The sequence below is a fragment of the Indicator indicator genome, chromosome 1 (genome assembly GCF_027791375.1).
Source record: "Indicator indicator isolate 239-I01 chromosome 1, UM_Iind_1.1, whole genome shotgun sequence".
NCBI classification, from domain to species: Eukaryota; Metazoa; Chordata; class Aves; order Piciformes; family Indicatoridae; genus Indicator; species Indicator indicator.
In genome coordinates, this window is record NC_072010.1 from 41,781,785 (window position 1) to 41,797,384 (window position 15,600).

The window sequence follows — 15,600 nt, forward strand, 5'->3', positions numbered from 1 at the left end:
TTACTATTGCATTCTTGCTGTGCGCTGTTTCATGTGTACTTTAGGATCAAATACATCACAGCTGAGATTGTATTTCTCTGTTAATTTTATTAGTTCAACAATGCGGTGAGAAATTGTTTCCTTTTTCTTCTACATCTATTTACAAACCCAGAAGCACTCTACTCATACCAGTGTCTGTAAAGATGGAAAATTTTGCAGGATTTCCAATACAATTCAAAGGTTATTTGTGAATTCAATTAAATGCAATATGTCTATGCAATAAGTAATAAAGTAGGATCAAAGAGAGGAAAGACACCATTTTTTTTCTTCTTCTGTCATGGTAGGGCCATGACACGGCCCAGTACAAATCCAGACAGGCCTTAAGATGTCCAGACAGGGTCCCTTTCTCTCCCCTCCTTCCTGCAGAAAAACAGGACAACACAGGAAAAGGAACAAAGGGGACAGGACTTCTGCCTGTCTGGTAAACAAGATGTTTATCTGGGGTGAGAACACATAAGATGACCACTGCTCCCCCAGATACAAGGTCCTTGCTTCTGTCTTTTATGGTTATAGCCTGGCAGAATGCCTTTCTGTTGGGCAGCTACACATTAGCTTCAGTGCCCCATTGGACCAATTGACCTCTGGCAATTTCTATATATTCAAGTGGCTAGGTAGCCTTGCTTTGCCTTGCCTTGCTCAAGCCTGCTGAAGCCTTGTCTTGCTTCAAGCCTTGCCACCTTGAGTTGCCCTGCCCTGCCTCGAGTGCCTGGTCCAGAGCCTGGGATAAAACCATGAGCGATACACATGCAAGCCGGAGAAGCCACGAGCCTAGAAGCCAGAGCTGCCTTAGCCTGCTTCTCCTTGCCACCAGAATTGTGCTGTGCCTCAGTTTACCCAGAAACCAAGCATGAAGAGCATCGTTAATTGCTCGCCATCCACTGAAGCCAGACCAGCCTAGGACTGGGCAAGAAACCTTTCTTGCCGGCAATCTGCCATGCTGCACCCTACAAGAGCACCCCAAAGCTAATGCAGCAGCATCCCTATATGGGTAAAACTAGCTGTGAGTAACTAATTCACTGCCCTTTGGGTTTCACGGTTCTTATCGAGCCTCCCCCTCCTCCCCCCCGCTGTAATCGAGCTCTATCTGCTCTTGGGGACTTTCCAAGTTGTTGCCTCCTAATTTGCATAGAATAGTTTATATTTGCCCTAAGACTGCATAATTCCATTGTAAATATATCTTCCAACCATGCAGCGATCCTTTTAACGAGTTTTGGCATATTTCATTACTAAAGGGTTACTATTTTTATTAATACCCATTTGCCATATCATTTATTAATTATCGCTGAAGGGTAATTAACAAATACTCCTCCCCTCTACCACAACATCTTCCCCCACTAGTAACTTTGTTATATTGAAATGAGTTATTAAATGACCTTACTTCTCAGATATTTAGAAATATCTGATAAAATACCCCCAGGAAGGTAAGAGTTTGGGGTTTGTTGGGGACTTTTTAATTTTTCCGAGTCCCAGTAAATATAATTTCTCCCCAGATTTCCTACCTTTGCCTTACTGTTCTATATTAAGGTCCATTCTTGAATTAGAATTCCAGTCTTATTGTTATATCCATGCCTTTTCTTCTTTACACAATAACAAGTGTGTGAAAGATACCCAAAGGAATAGCTGGGGCCTGAACAGCTATGTACAAGCTGTGAGCATTATTACTTGCTCTAATTGGTTTTTAACATTTTTGGAATCACAGCTATGATAGAAATAATGGAATTAATGCATCCTTGTTCTTATATGTTACTGACAGAAACCTTACTTATCCAGTATTAATGTCTCCCTGCATTTACTTAGCAATCCATTAGAAGCACAAGGGAAAACCTAAACAGTAATTGGAAATAGTTTTTGCTACCACACTCCCACATAGTCTGCTTTTACCAATTGATCTTGCAGACCTTGATAAGGAAGATTAAAATTGGCAACTGGCTTCAAGAACTTAGAAGTAAAAGCAGATGAGTAATAATCCACATGGATGTAGTGAAATAAGATTTCTTAGTCTCATTTTCTTTAAAAACAAGTTGATATTCCTTATAGGTAAAAACCTCAAAATCCTCAAAAGGCATGGTGCTGTTCTTTTTCTTCTAGTATTCTCAGAAGAGAAGGCAGAAAGTAATGTCTTCTAAGCAATGTCTTATGTCTAAAGTCTAGATTATATGTTATACATGTATGAAGATTTTTGGTCAAATGCTATCAGAGAGTACATTTAAATGGTTCATTGCTAAAATCTAGGAATGTATTACAGGATCTGTGATTGTTACTCAGGTTCAAAATGTGAAAGAAAAATCTATGGCAGAAAATTCTGTTGTGTGATATTAAATAGACATCATCTCTCACTCAGGAGGTTCCTGAGCTACCAGTGGTTTGAATATGGGAGACTATTCTGGGGAAGTATGATTGTATGCTTGCCATTAATTTTGTTCTTTGTTTGCAGGAATCTGTTATAGTTTTTCCAGGAAACTATAGTCTGGTCAGCCTCACCTCAGTTCCTGGAAAGGTAGTAAAGACATTAATCCTGGAAACCATTTCCAGGCACATTAAAGGAAAGAATGGACTCACCTAGAGAAAGTCAAGATTAACCAACTTTATCACCTTCTATGATCACACAGAATCACATAGAATCAACCAGGTTGGAAGAGACCTCCAAGGACATCAAGTCCAACCAATCACCCAACCCTAATTAATCAACTAGCCCACGGCACTAAGTGCCCCATTCAGTCTTTTCTTAAACATCTCCAGGGATGTTGACCCCACCACCTCCCTGGGCAGCCCATTCCAATGGCCAATCACTCTTTCTGTGAAGAATTTCTTTCTAAAATCAAGCCTAAATTTCCCCTTGCACAGCTTGAGACTGTGTCCTCTTGTTCTGTGGCTGGTTGCTGGGGAGATGAGACCAACCCCCTCCTGGCTACAGCCTCCCTTCAGGCAGTTGTAGACAGCAATAAGGTCTCCCCTGAGCCTCCTCTTCTCCAGGCTAAACAACCCCAGCTCCCTCAGCCTCTCCTCATAGGGTTTGTGCTCCAGACCCCTCACCAGCTTTGTTGTCCTTCTCTGGACACGTGTCAGCAACTCAACATCTTTCTTGAACTGAGGGGCCAAGAACTGGACACAGTACTCAAGGTGTGGCCTTACCAGTGCTGAGTACAGGGGCACAATGACTTCCCTGCTCCTGCTGTCCATTCCTGATCCAGGGCAGGATGCCATTGGCCTTCTTGGCCACCTGGGCACACTGCTGGCTCGTGTTCAACCTATTGTCAACCAGTACCCCCGGGTCCCTTTCTGCCTGGCTGCTCTCCAGCCACTCTCTCCCCAGCCTGTAGCACTGCATGGGGTTGTTGTGGCCAATATGTAGAATCCAGCACTTAGATGTGTTAAATCTCATGCTTTTGGACCTCTGCCCACCCATCCAACCTGTCAAGGGTCCTCTGCAGAGCCTTCCTACCCTCTAACAGATTGACACCTGCTCCCAGCTTGGTGTCATCTGTAATCTTACTGGTGATGGACTCAATCCCCTTGTCCAGATCATCAATAAAAATATTGAACAGGATTGGGCCTAACACTGATCCCTGGGGCACACCACTGGTGACTGGCTGCCAGCTGGAAGTGGCACCATTCACCACCACTCTCTGAGCCCAGCCTCTCCAGCCAGTTCTTAACCCAGCACAGAGTGCTCCTGTCCAAGCCACAGGCTGACAGCTTGGCCAGGAGTTTGCTATGGGGGACAGTGTCAAAGGCCTTGTTGAAGTCCAGGTAGACTACATCCACAGCCTGCCCCACATCCACCAGGTGGTCACCTGGTCATAAAAGGAGATCAGGTTGCCCAGGCAGGACCTGCCCCTCTTAAATCCATGCTTGCTGGGCCTGATCCCTTGGCCCTCCTGTAGGAGCTGTGTGATTGCACTCAAGATCTGTTCCATAATCTTGCCTGGCACTGAGGTCAGGATGGTATGACTGGCTTCATATGTGAGGACAGAGTAGTTCCTATTGCTTACCTGGACTTCAGTAGTGTTTTTGACATTGTCTTCCACAAGATCCTCATAGAAAATATTTTGAAGTATCAATCGGATGAGCAGATGATGAGGTGGATTGAAAACTGGATGAATGGGTAGGCGTAGAGTTGTGATTTGTGGAACAAAATCTAGTTAGAGGCCAGTACTAGTGGTCTATCCCAGGGATCAGTGCTAGGTCCAGTCTTGTTTAACATCTTCATTAATGATCTGGATGATAGGACAAAGTATATCCTCATCAAGTTTAATGATTACATGAAACTAGAAGGAGTGCCCAACATGACAGAGGGTTATGCTGCCATTCAGAGAGAACTCTATAGTCTGATAGGAATCTCCTGGAGTTCAACCAGGAGAAGTGTGAAGTCTTACATTTAATGAGGAACAATCCATGCACCAGTATATGCTGAGGGCCACTTAGATCGAAAGCATTTCGGCAGGAAAAGACCTAGGTGTCCTGGTGGACACCAAGATTAACATGAGCCAGCAAAATGACCTTGCAATGAGGAAGGATAAAGATGTCTTTGGAAAAACATTAGGCAAAGTATTTCCAGCAGGCTGAGGGACGGTGATCTTTCCCTTTTTCTGAGTACTTCTAAGGCTACACCTGGAGTACTATGTCTGGATTGGGGCTTCTCAGCAGAAGAGGGACATGGATATACTGGAGAGAATACAAGAAAAGGGCACCAAGAGGATTAAGGGAATGGATCTTCTTTCATGGGAGGAAAGGATGAAAGAGCTGGGACTGCTTAGAGAAGCCTCGGGGGAAATCTTATTAATATATATAAATACCCAAAAAGAGTGTACAAAGAAGACAGAACTAATCACTTTCCAAGTGGTGTCCAGTGACAGCACCAGAAGCGGTGGGCACAAGGGGCACAAGCTGAAACACAGGGGGTTCCCTCTGAACATCAGCAGCTGGTAGCTGAGAGCTGGCACAGGTTACCCAGTGAGGTTAGAAGTCTCCTCCTTGGAGATACTAAAATATATCAGGTCATAGTCCTGGGCAGTCTGTTCTAGGTCTCCCTGATTGGGTAAGAGGTTGGACAAGATGACATCCAAAGGTCCCATTCAACCTCAATTGTTCTGGGGGTTAACTGAAGGTAAATATTTTTCTATATCATCATATTGTTCTTATGATGAACTATGCATGGCATCTTATCAGTTTCATACAATTTAATAATTTCATTAATTACTTAATTGGTAGAATAGATTATATATGTGTGTGGTAACTGTGATTTGGGAAAATCTTGGTGTTTTGGTCTGAAAACCACAGAATAATATTTGATTGAAAGTGGTTCAATGTATTGCAGCAAAATATCATGGGATTATTGTGGATCACAAGCTGAACACGCAAGGAAAAATATGCCCTTGGATAAAAACCTCTTAATATCATATTTGGTCTATGAATAGCATGATCTGTAAGATATATGACATAACTGTATTTTGTCCCATTTTAGTTACCATATGTCTAGAAAGTTGCACTCCAGTTTGAGACAATATAGAAAGGAGTAGAAGACAAGAAAAAATGCCTATTAATTTATTATGATGAATAAAAATAATCAGGGAAGTAATTGTGTGTTTGCTCAAAACTTTCAAGAATGTAAACTGAGAAATTTCAGAAATGCATTCAATTAAAACATTTTTTTATATAATGTGAAACAGTATGTTGCAGCATCTACAATAATTTTACTTCAAGTGAAATTCATAGATATTTACTTTTATTAAATTATAATATTTAATTTTACTAATATGAATACATAAAATATCAACAGTGAACTGGAATTACTGAAAAGAAGGCAAAAGAAGTTAGCAAGAGAGCAATCGTCTGAAAAATGAAGACACCAAGTCACAGGATCACAGGATCACAGAATCACAGGATCACAGGATGTCAGGGGTTGGAAGGGACCCAAATAGATCATCGAGTCCAACCCCCCCTGCCAGAGCAGGACTATACAGTCTAGCTCAGGCTGCAGAGGAGCACATGCAGATTGGCCTTGAAAGTGTCCAGAAAAGGAGACTCCACAACCTCTCCAGGGAGCCTGTCCAGTGGTCTGTGACCCTTACAGTAAAGAAGTTCCCACTTGTGTTGAGGTGGAACCTCCTGTGCTGCAGCTTACATCCATTGCTCCTTGTCCTATCACAGGGAGCAAGTGAGAAGAGCCTGTCCTCTCCCTCCTGACACCCAGCCCTCAGATATTTATATAAACATTTATTAAATCCCCTCTAAGTCTCTTCTTTTCCAGTCTAAAAAGCCCCAGGTCCCTCAGCCTCTCCTCATAAGGCGCATGCTCCAGTCCCCTAATCATCCTCGTAGCCCTTCGCTGGACCCTCTCCAGCAGGTCCCTGTCCCTCCTAAACTGGGGAGCCCAAAACTGAACACGGTTCAGTTCATGGGACCCAGCATGTAATCTCACTGCAGTTTAGAAACTGTCAGCTGTATATGCATCCTAGAAACGTTTAGCTCTTTATTTCAGTGTAAGATAGTGTTAATAGAAGTGTGCTGATGAGAAAATACCAATATATGAAATCCAGATTCCACTTAAGCCATCCAAATCTGTGCTCCCTGGAGCATGTTTGACTAGAGTGGCACTGCATTTAATTAACATTCAGTAAGAAACTAGCAAAAATAAGTGCATCTTTCTTAGTTTTTGGTTATTAAGCCTTGAAATAATGTAAATATTTGGTATTTTAAGAATAGTTTGCAACAAGCAGAAGCAAATTCTTTTATATATATTAGCCTAGATAAAATGTAAAAGATCCACACATCCAACCACATGAGGTCAGTTAATATAGAATAGAATAGAATAGAATAGAATAGAATAGAATAGAATAGAATAGAATAGAATAGAATAGAATAGAATAGAATAGAATAGAATAGAATAGAATAGAATAATGTGGGAAGATACAATCATAATGAAAGGAAATATTACTAGCTAAATCATCCCCATTATGGTGTTCTCAGAATAAATCTTTTACACATGCAGTCAGGTCTCAGTAAGGTTTTGGAATGTTTAAAACTAGAAACCATTACTTCATATTCTGGGGGTGGGGGGTTGTTTTTGCTTTTTGTTGTTTTGTTTTTTCCCGGTAAACTCATTGGGGAAATACTTAGATTTTTTTTGTACTTGCTTCAGTTATACCATTAATAACTTTCATTTAAGTTCTCCCTTTGATCACAGATTCAAGTCCTGTCAGGGCTGACTCATATCACAGATAAAATGAGGATAAACAGCTTGCTATTCAGTTATCATAAGAGGTATCTGAAGTTGTAAAATCATAGAATGGTTTGTGTTGGAAGGGACGCTAAAGGTCATCTAGTTCCAACCCCTTTGCCATGGGCAGGGACACCAAATCCTGCTCACATTGTCTTGACACTGAAGATTCTCTGTCAGTGTGAAAGCTGCACTTTTACAGAACTGTAACTCTGAAGACTTTATTAATAATGATATGAATACACTTTTAGGGCTTGTTTTTTATTTTCTCCTTTCTGTTTCTCAGTCTCTCTCAGGAGTTTGTTTCTATCTCATCTCCATTGCATTTATTTGAGGACAAACCTGCAAAAATCCCAGAATGACAGGGGTTGGAAGTGACCTCTGGAGATCATCTAGTCTAACCTCCTTGCCAGAACAGGTTAACCTAGAGCAGGTTACACAGGATGGTGCCCAGGCCTTTGAATGACACCAGAGACAAAGACTACACCACCTGTCTGGGCAGCCTGTTCCAGGGCACCACCACCCTCAGCATAAAGAAGTTCTACCTAATATTTAGATGGAACTTCCTATGCTCAAGTTCATAAATTTATTAATTTTGTTTTATGCTGATCTTTTTGCTAGAGGATCACATTAAGTACAGAGATGACTACTTATCCTGGAAGTGTCTGTAAGATACCAGTATCTCTTGGATCATCTTCTCCTCTGGATGTACTGCTCCTTAAGGTAGCATTTCAGTTATAAAATCTATATATTCTGAGAATTTCTATATTGTTATTTGGGAATTAAGTCTCTCAATGGTTTTCTCTATTTTAGGCCATAATTCTGAACATGAAAAATCATGTTTTTATAGGAATAGTAAAGGAGAGAAATTTCATGGCTATGACAGAAAGAAATGTTATGGCAGAAAAAAAGAGGAAAGGTAAACATGTTTCAGAGGCTTGAGTCAGTCTGAAAATTTTTGAAATAAATCCTTGTATAGATGCCATAGATTCAAGTCATTTTCCTGTCCTACTAAAGAAACTTCTCAGAAGTCTTTCAGAGTTTCTTTCTTATTTATATTCTGTTGCACCCTCTTGTTTACAGTTCCATTATTTTAATTCACCTTTCAAGCAGAAGTTCAACTGCAAATATATATTCCAGATGCATCTTGTTGACCTTTCCAAGACTCATGAATACTTGGTGCTGTCAGTCAGTTACACTTTCATGATAAAGCCAGCCAGTCCCAGAAAATGACACCAGGACAGGGGATCTCAACCGTTATGAGGCAGGGTCATGCAAAATCTTCCTAGATAAGACCATTTATAATGCTCATATTCTTGGAACCACTGAACTAAAGAAAAATAAAAAAAAAAATAGGCGATGGTCTAGAATTACAATTTATATTTGAACAAGTTTTTGATACAAAGAGTTTTCATGTGATGTCTAAATCTATCAACATAAATTAAGAAGTTTCTGAGCTTGAAAAGACTATTCTTTGAGGAACTACAGAGGATTTAGACAAGATTATTGAAATTTCTGTTGGAACGACAGCTCAACATCCACTTCGAAGTAAGTTCAATTAAATTAGCATTCCATCACAGGATATTACTTTCATGGTGTGTAGAGAAATTATAGGCTGATATTTGCATATGTTGCAATCCACAAGGGGAACGAAGCATACAAGAAGAGGAGTAAGCAGCAGTAATAATCAAATTAATTTGTTGTTATAACCATCTAGCAAACTATGGCAAACTAAAACTTTTATAAGGAAAATATGTATCAAGTCATTACTGAAAGATCTAAAATTGCCTTGCTATACTATCCCCTCTCACTCCCCTAGATTTTCTTAGGCTATTAATTTATTGGAAAAAAATTAAAGAAGTTAAAAAAATGTAGCCAACAATCCAAATAAATAACCACAGAGGATACACCAAAATAAAGCTTTCAAGTAATCAAGACACTTCTTACAATGAGTTAAATTTATTTTTTTTTTTTTAAGAAGAGGAATGAAGCTAAAATGTCCTTATTTCATAATGATTTCCAAGTCTTCAGGTGAGATTTTTCTCACTAAGTGTAGAGTTTACTTGTGTCCTGAGCTCTTCATGCAGGCCTTGTTTCATAGTCAATAAAATCTGGTTGATATAGTTAGTGGAGTCAGGCAGGCATTTAAATTGTTCAGAATCTCCGCTTCAGAAAAAGTGATTTTTTTTTTGCTTTGTTTTTATTCACTGTTAAGAGACATTATGTAGCTAAACTGGTTTGGTGACATCTATAAATTTTTTTTCTAAGATGGGGCTTTACCATCTAGGTTTATCCCAGCAACTACTATTGCTTGTTTCCTTTTTTTGTGCCTTTGTGTTCTTATTTGTGACAAAGTGTTTCTCATAGCGACATTTACTACATTATCTAGGACAGATGCATGCAAAGTGCTATAGAATAGTTATTTCATGGATTCATGACTTGTTACTCATGAAATTTGCTTTTGCTTTTAAAATAAAACATTAAGATTCTAATATTGAATATTAGAAGATTACTGAAGTAATCAACAAACTTATTTTCCCATATAGAAAAGTTAATCTGAGCTCTTTAGTTTTCCCCTCAAAATGATATCCACTTCCATCCTAACTTTTTTACCCTCTGTCTGTGTCCCTATAAGTCACACTGACACCAAAACAGGAAGTTTCAATGGCATAAATGAAAGGAATTGTATCTCATTCTGAAGAGTAAAATGTAAGAGTCCCATAAAGTGCTGCTTGGTATCTGTGCCATTACAGCAGAATTTTGTAATTTCTAAAGCCAGTCAATTCATACAGATAAAAGTTTGTCTTAGTTTGAGAAACACTAAAAAAGTAGATGTAGGTTTTGAATTGATCTGTGATATTAAGACCAGGCTCTCCATTCTCAGAGTAGCTTCACAATATATTCTAATATATTTTAAGATACCATCTCTAAGCCAGTTTCTGTTTTAAAAATATTTCAAAACTGTATGGTCTTCATCATGAAACAGTCATATTTAGTATTTTTACAAGACAGTGAAATACACAGTTTCTGATGTTTCCTTAATGCAACATGATAGGATAACCTAATAAATTAGTATTCTTAGAATACCTCAGATATATGCAATAGCTTTGCCATGGTGTGAAAATGTTCCAGTTCTCATTTCTACTTTTTCTTTACAATTATTGAAAATCTTAAGCTAAATTTTATCATCCTGGGAAAGATTCATCCTGTTTAAGTACTGTAAATTGAAGTGACCTATAATGGGGACCCTGTTTTAAATAGGCTGTTAGGGGTTGGAAGGGACCTTCAAAGATCAACCCCCCTGCCAGAGCAGGACCATAGAATCTAGCACAGGTCGCACAGGAACACATCCAGATGGGGCTTGAAAGTCTCCAGTGAAGAAGACTCCACAACCTCTCTGGACAGCCTGTTCAAGTGCTCTGTGACCCTCATAGTGAAGAAGTTCCTTCTCATGCTGAGGTGGAACCTCCTGCGCTGTAGTTTCTATCCATTGCCCCTTGTCCTATCCCAGGGTACAAGTGATCAGAGCCTGTCCCCTCCCTCATGACACTCAGCCCTCAGATATTGATATACATTTATTAAATCCCCCCTCAGTCTTCTCCTCTCCAGACCAAAAAGCCCCAGCGCTCTCAGCCCCTCCTCATAGGGCACATGCTCCAGTCCCTTCAGCATCCATTCACTCTTGTAGAACTTTTTTGGTTGTTTTTTTTTTGTTAAAACTTGTTGCCTTGATCAGAAAAGCAGAGATTTTCCCACCAAGCAAAATGATACTTATGGCAAGATTTCATTGCAATAGCCACCATTGTGCTTTATTTGATGAAGCACTTTGTGCTTTTTGCATGGAAGCAAAGCAAACAATGAACTGCAGTTGTGCATTATGGAAGATTTCTAGAAAATAAAGTTATTTTTAAATCCTCTTCTTTCACCACCACCTCCCCTTTCCCACCATATCTGCCCCTTTTCTACATATCTGCCCCATTTTTCCCCCTTTTTCTCCTCAAATTGCAGAGCACCTGGGCTCTGTGGAGTCTCCTCCCACCCCAGGTGTGGCCACTTTGCCCTCCCCACCCACTCCCATTTTTAATGCCCACGAAGAGAAGCAGAAGCTCCAGGCTGAGCCCATCTGGGCTGAGGATCCTCCTCTCCTCACTGGTGAGTGCCCATGGGGCACACTGGGTGATTGGTGGTGGGGGACAAAGGCTGGGGGGCCTGGTGGCCCCCCGGTTCAGTAGGGCTAGGACTGAAAACTGCTCCAATACCATCCATGGGTTTTGGCCCTTGGAGGTCCCTTCCAACCCAGACTGTTCTGTGTTGAGGAATGGTTGGCGAAGAAAGGATGTGCAAACCTGATGGACTTTACTGAAGAAGAAATACAGCGCCATAGGACACAATGAGTTTAGCTGAGTCATTGTGACTTGCAGGGTTGCAGTGTCCTTGAGCAAGAGAAGGAAGTACAGAGCTGGAGAAAACAGGGCGTTGTGGTTAAGTTGAGCAGGATGTATGACCACAAGGGGGTGGGGTTGATTTTAGTTGTAAGCCAATCAGTAGTTGATGAGTAGGCATAATTATCGGTAACTGTATATAAGAATTAATTTGGAAATCCATAAACGGATTCTGCTGATCACATTGATCTTTGTGCAGCCCCTTCTTGCGGCAGTTCTGTGATTCTATGATCATTGTTTACAAGGTAGATACCAACCCTAAGTCTATTTTGCAACTTTAGATTTGCACTAGTGCAGTTAGAGTAGCTGAGCATCTCAAAATCACTAAATAAATAGTTAAACCCCTCAAATCTCCCTAAGATACCATTTTAACAAGAATCATAGAATCAATCAGGGTTGGAAGGGACCACAAGGATCATCTAGTTCTAACTCCCCTGCCATGGCCAGGGACACCTCACACTACATCAGGCTGCCCAGAGCCTCATCCATCCTGGCCTTAAACACCTCCAGGGATGGGGCCTCAACCACCTCCCTGGACAACCCATTCCAAGCTCTCACCACTCTCACGGTGAAGAACTTCTTCCTCATGTCCAGACTGAATCTCCCTGCTTCCAGCTTTATTCCATTCCTCCTAGTCCAATCACTACCTGATAGCCTAAAAAGTCCTTCCCCATCTTTCTTGTAGGCCCCCTTCAGATGCTGGAAGGCCACAAGAAGGTCACCTCGGAGCCTTCTGTTCTCCAGACCGGACAGCCCCATCTCTTTCAGTCTGTCCTCACAGAAGAGATGCTCCAGCCCTCTGATCATCCTGGTGGCCCTTCTCTGGACACCTTCCAGCATGTCCATATCCCTCTTGTAATAGCGGCTCCAGAACTGGATGCAGTACTCCAGGTGGGGTCTCACCAGAGCTGAGTAGAGGGGGAGATTCACCTCCCTTGATCTGCTGGCCACACTTCTCTTGATGCAGCCCAGGATCTGGTTGGCTTTCTGGGCTGCAAGTGCACACTGACAGCTCATGTTGAGCTTCTTGTCCACCAGCATCCCCAAGTCCCTCTCCTCAGGGCTGCTTTCCAGCCAGTCCCTGCCCAGCCTGGGATGTTTCTAGATCCAAGGTCGTAGAGCATACCTACCCTGTGGTCTTGATGTGGTCCCTATTTATTCATGTAAAGCAGCTTGATTCAGATTAGTTTTTCTCTCTAATACAATTTTTATTATGATATAGTTGTATCATGAATTTCAGAAGCAGTGGGTAAGGAACCGCATTGCTTGACTGCATTTTCAATGATAAATAGCTTAATGATACTCATATTTTTTTTCTTCTCAGTTCAAGCACTGAACTAGAATCTGTAGATTCCTGAAGCACCAGGACCACACAGTGATCTCTAAAGAGATTAAAACCAAACCAAAAGAAACGACAAACCCCCCACACCAACAAAAACAAACCAAACAAAACAAACCAAAACCAACAAAAACAAAGCTAAACTAGGAAGAACTTTGAAAGTGTTTCAGGAAAACAAACAAACAAATGACAACAACAAGCAAAAAAAAAAAAAAAAAAAAAAGAAAAATACCAAACAAAACCTCCCCAAACCAAAACCAACCCCCACAAACAAACAAAGAAACAAAGCTAACAACAAAAAATCCCAACAAAACCTAACCAACCAAAATGAATCCAGAAACCTCATCTCATTAGGCATGGACATGGGGCTAGGGCAACACTTATAATGTACTCTTATGTGACTGACCAATAAATAGTCTTTATTGATGAATCACAGAATATGTTTCAGTTGTACTCAACTAACACTATCATTATACATCTATCTTTATTTTTTTTTTTTTGATGGCTGGCTTCATTAAAGAGAAAAATTAAAATAAATAAGGATTTTTATGCTTGTAGTGTTGGTTGTACATGCCATGAAATTTCTAGGTAAGATTAATATGAAAGAAATTTTGGAGTATTCTAAATCACACAGAGTATGTTAGTGAAAATCAAGATGGGGTAAAAGATCAGTCTAGTTAACATGATCAAAGCTAGACAGTCTCTAGAATGTGTGAAATAAAAGGACCCAGCAATCAAAATAAATAAAGGGAACAAAAAGGTAAATTCTGAGGGGATCCCAAATTTTTACTGAGTGCATGACTTAGATGTGGCATTGTAACTTAAATATTGTCATTGTTCTGTTTAGACCAGTAGACAGATTAAAGGCAGCTGGCAAAGACATAATGTGCCAGCTTTAATAGTGGCATGGAAATAGAGGCAGTGAACTAGGAAAATGACTTTAGATGATCACCAATAATTTTAATTGATGAAGAAAACTCATCCAGTGGAAAAACCTAATTGGCAAACTAGTGAGTAAAAGTGATTTAATGTGTTCTATGGATCAGAAAATAAGACCTGGCATGGAGTATTGGCTATTAGTGCAGCTGTTGTGAAGATGATCTGCATGGGAAAATTGAACAGAAAAAAGGCACCAATGAGCAGAAGCTTTGGGAAAATACTGGCATTTAGCAGTATTTTCTGCAAGAAGTTAAAGAATTTTGTTCTGAAGTTACTACTAATCACGTAGCAAGTTGTCATAAATGTACTGTAATAGTAAGAACATACAGTGATTTCTGAGGATTCAAAATATTGTATCAACATGAAGTCCAAGCAGATATGACCCATCCTGCCTGATACTCAGTAAAGATGTGTTCTGCTGTTGCTTTAAGGGGCTAATCAGATGAAATTATTGAAAATCATGCAGATAGATGCATATAGATGAGTTGAAAATGAATTGTGTAATTTATTCAATAGAAACCAATGTCATATCGAACAAAAAAAAAAAAAAATCTCCTTGACACACAACACCGGTGTGTGTGCTAGACCCATAAGAGGAAGTCGATGAGGGATAGGATTCTTCTTATTATCTGCATTCTAATATATGAAAATGAGATATCTAAAGATAATCCTTCTTTCTTCCTTGTCATGGAAGAGTGCCAAGCATACAGTGGATGTCTATCTCAAAGTTAGGTGCTTAAGTTTTTATATTAATAAAGCTAAACATGATGAATCCCACGTTCCATGTTAAATTTTTGTATGGCTAAAGATATCTAGATATTTTTCAGCTTGACAGCTTTTCAGGAGGCTGGTGAATTCACTGGGAACATGTGAGTAGTATTTTATTAGTGAAATGTGGGCTTATCTCTTCTGCTCCCTCTTGTGAGGTAAACTCTGGTCATGATCATTTAACAAATTTGACTACCCAAGACAGATTGTAAACTATGAACTGTCAGCAGAGAGTTGGAACTTAACATTTTGCTGCTATGAGCTAGCTGTCTGTTAACAATGTTGGAGGTAGCTTAAAAAAAAATTTGTACCTTTCAGCTATGATGATCACTTTTTTGTAATAACTTTTTTTTTGATGACTGAATTGATAAACCAGATGTGCAATTTTGTTCAAAAACTAGCCATGCTTAGATGGCAAGGAAAACAATCAGCTGAGGCTGTGCACGTATGCACAATTTCACCACACTGTCTAACGTGTCAAGTTCCACACCAGGCAGAGCACTTGGTTGAAAGGGAAATAGATGGCTAATGACTAGCTTGGTATCTTAGCTAAGATTTAAAGAGCCCAGAGCAAGAATCAGTTTAAAAATGTCAAAGTCACTTACAGTATAAGAACAAATGTATGAGTTCAAGTCAAATATTTTTTGTCCTACTGCTGACTATGTGCTGTAAACCTTTGCCCCAACTAGTATTGATGAATAAATACAGCATTTAATGAGACATGTTATTCTAAAGAATTATCTAGCATGTGTTTTGTGAAAAAGAAAGTAGTTAAGGCCTGTATGTTTTGAAAGTTTACTGAATTTTAATTTAGCCATTCTAATATTTTACTGAGATGTTGAATATATCTATTG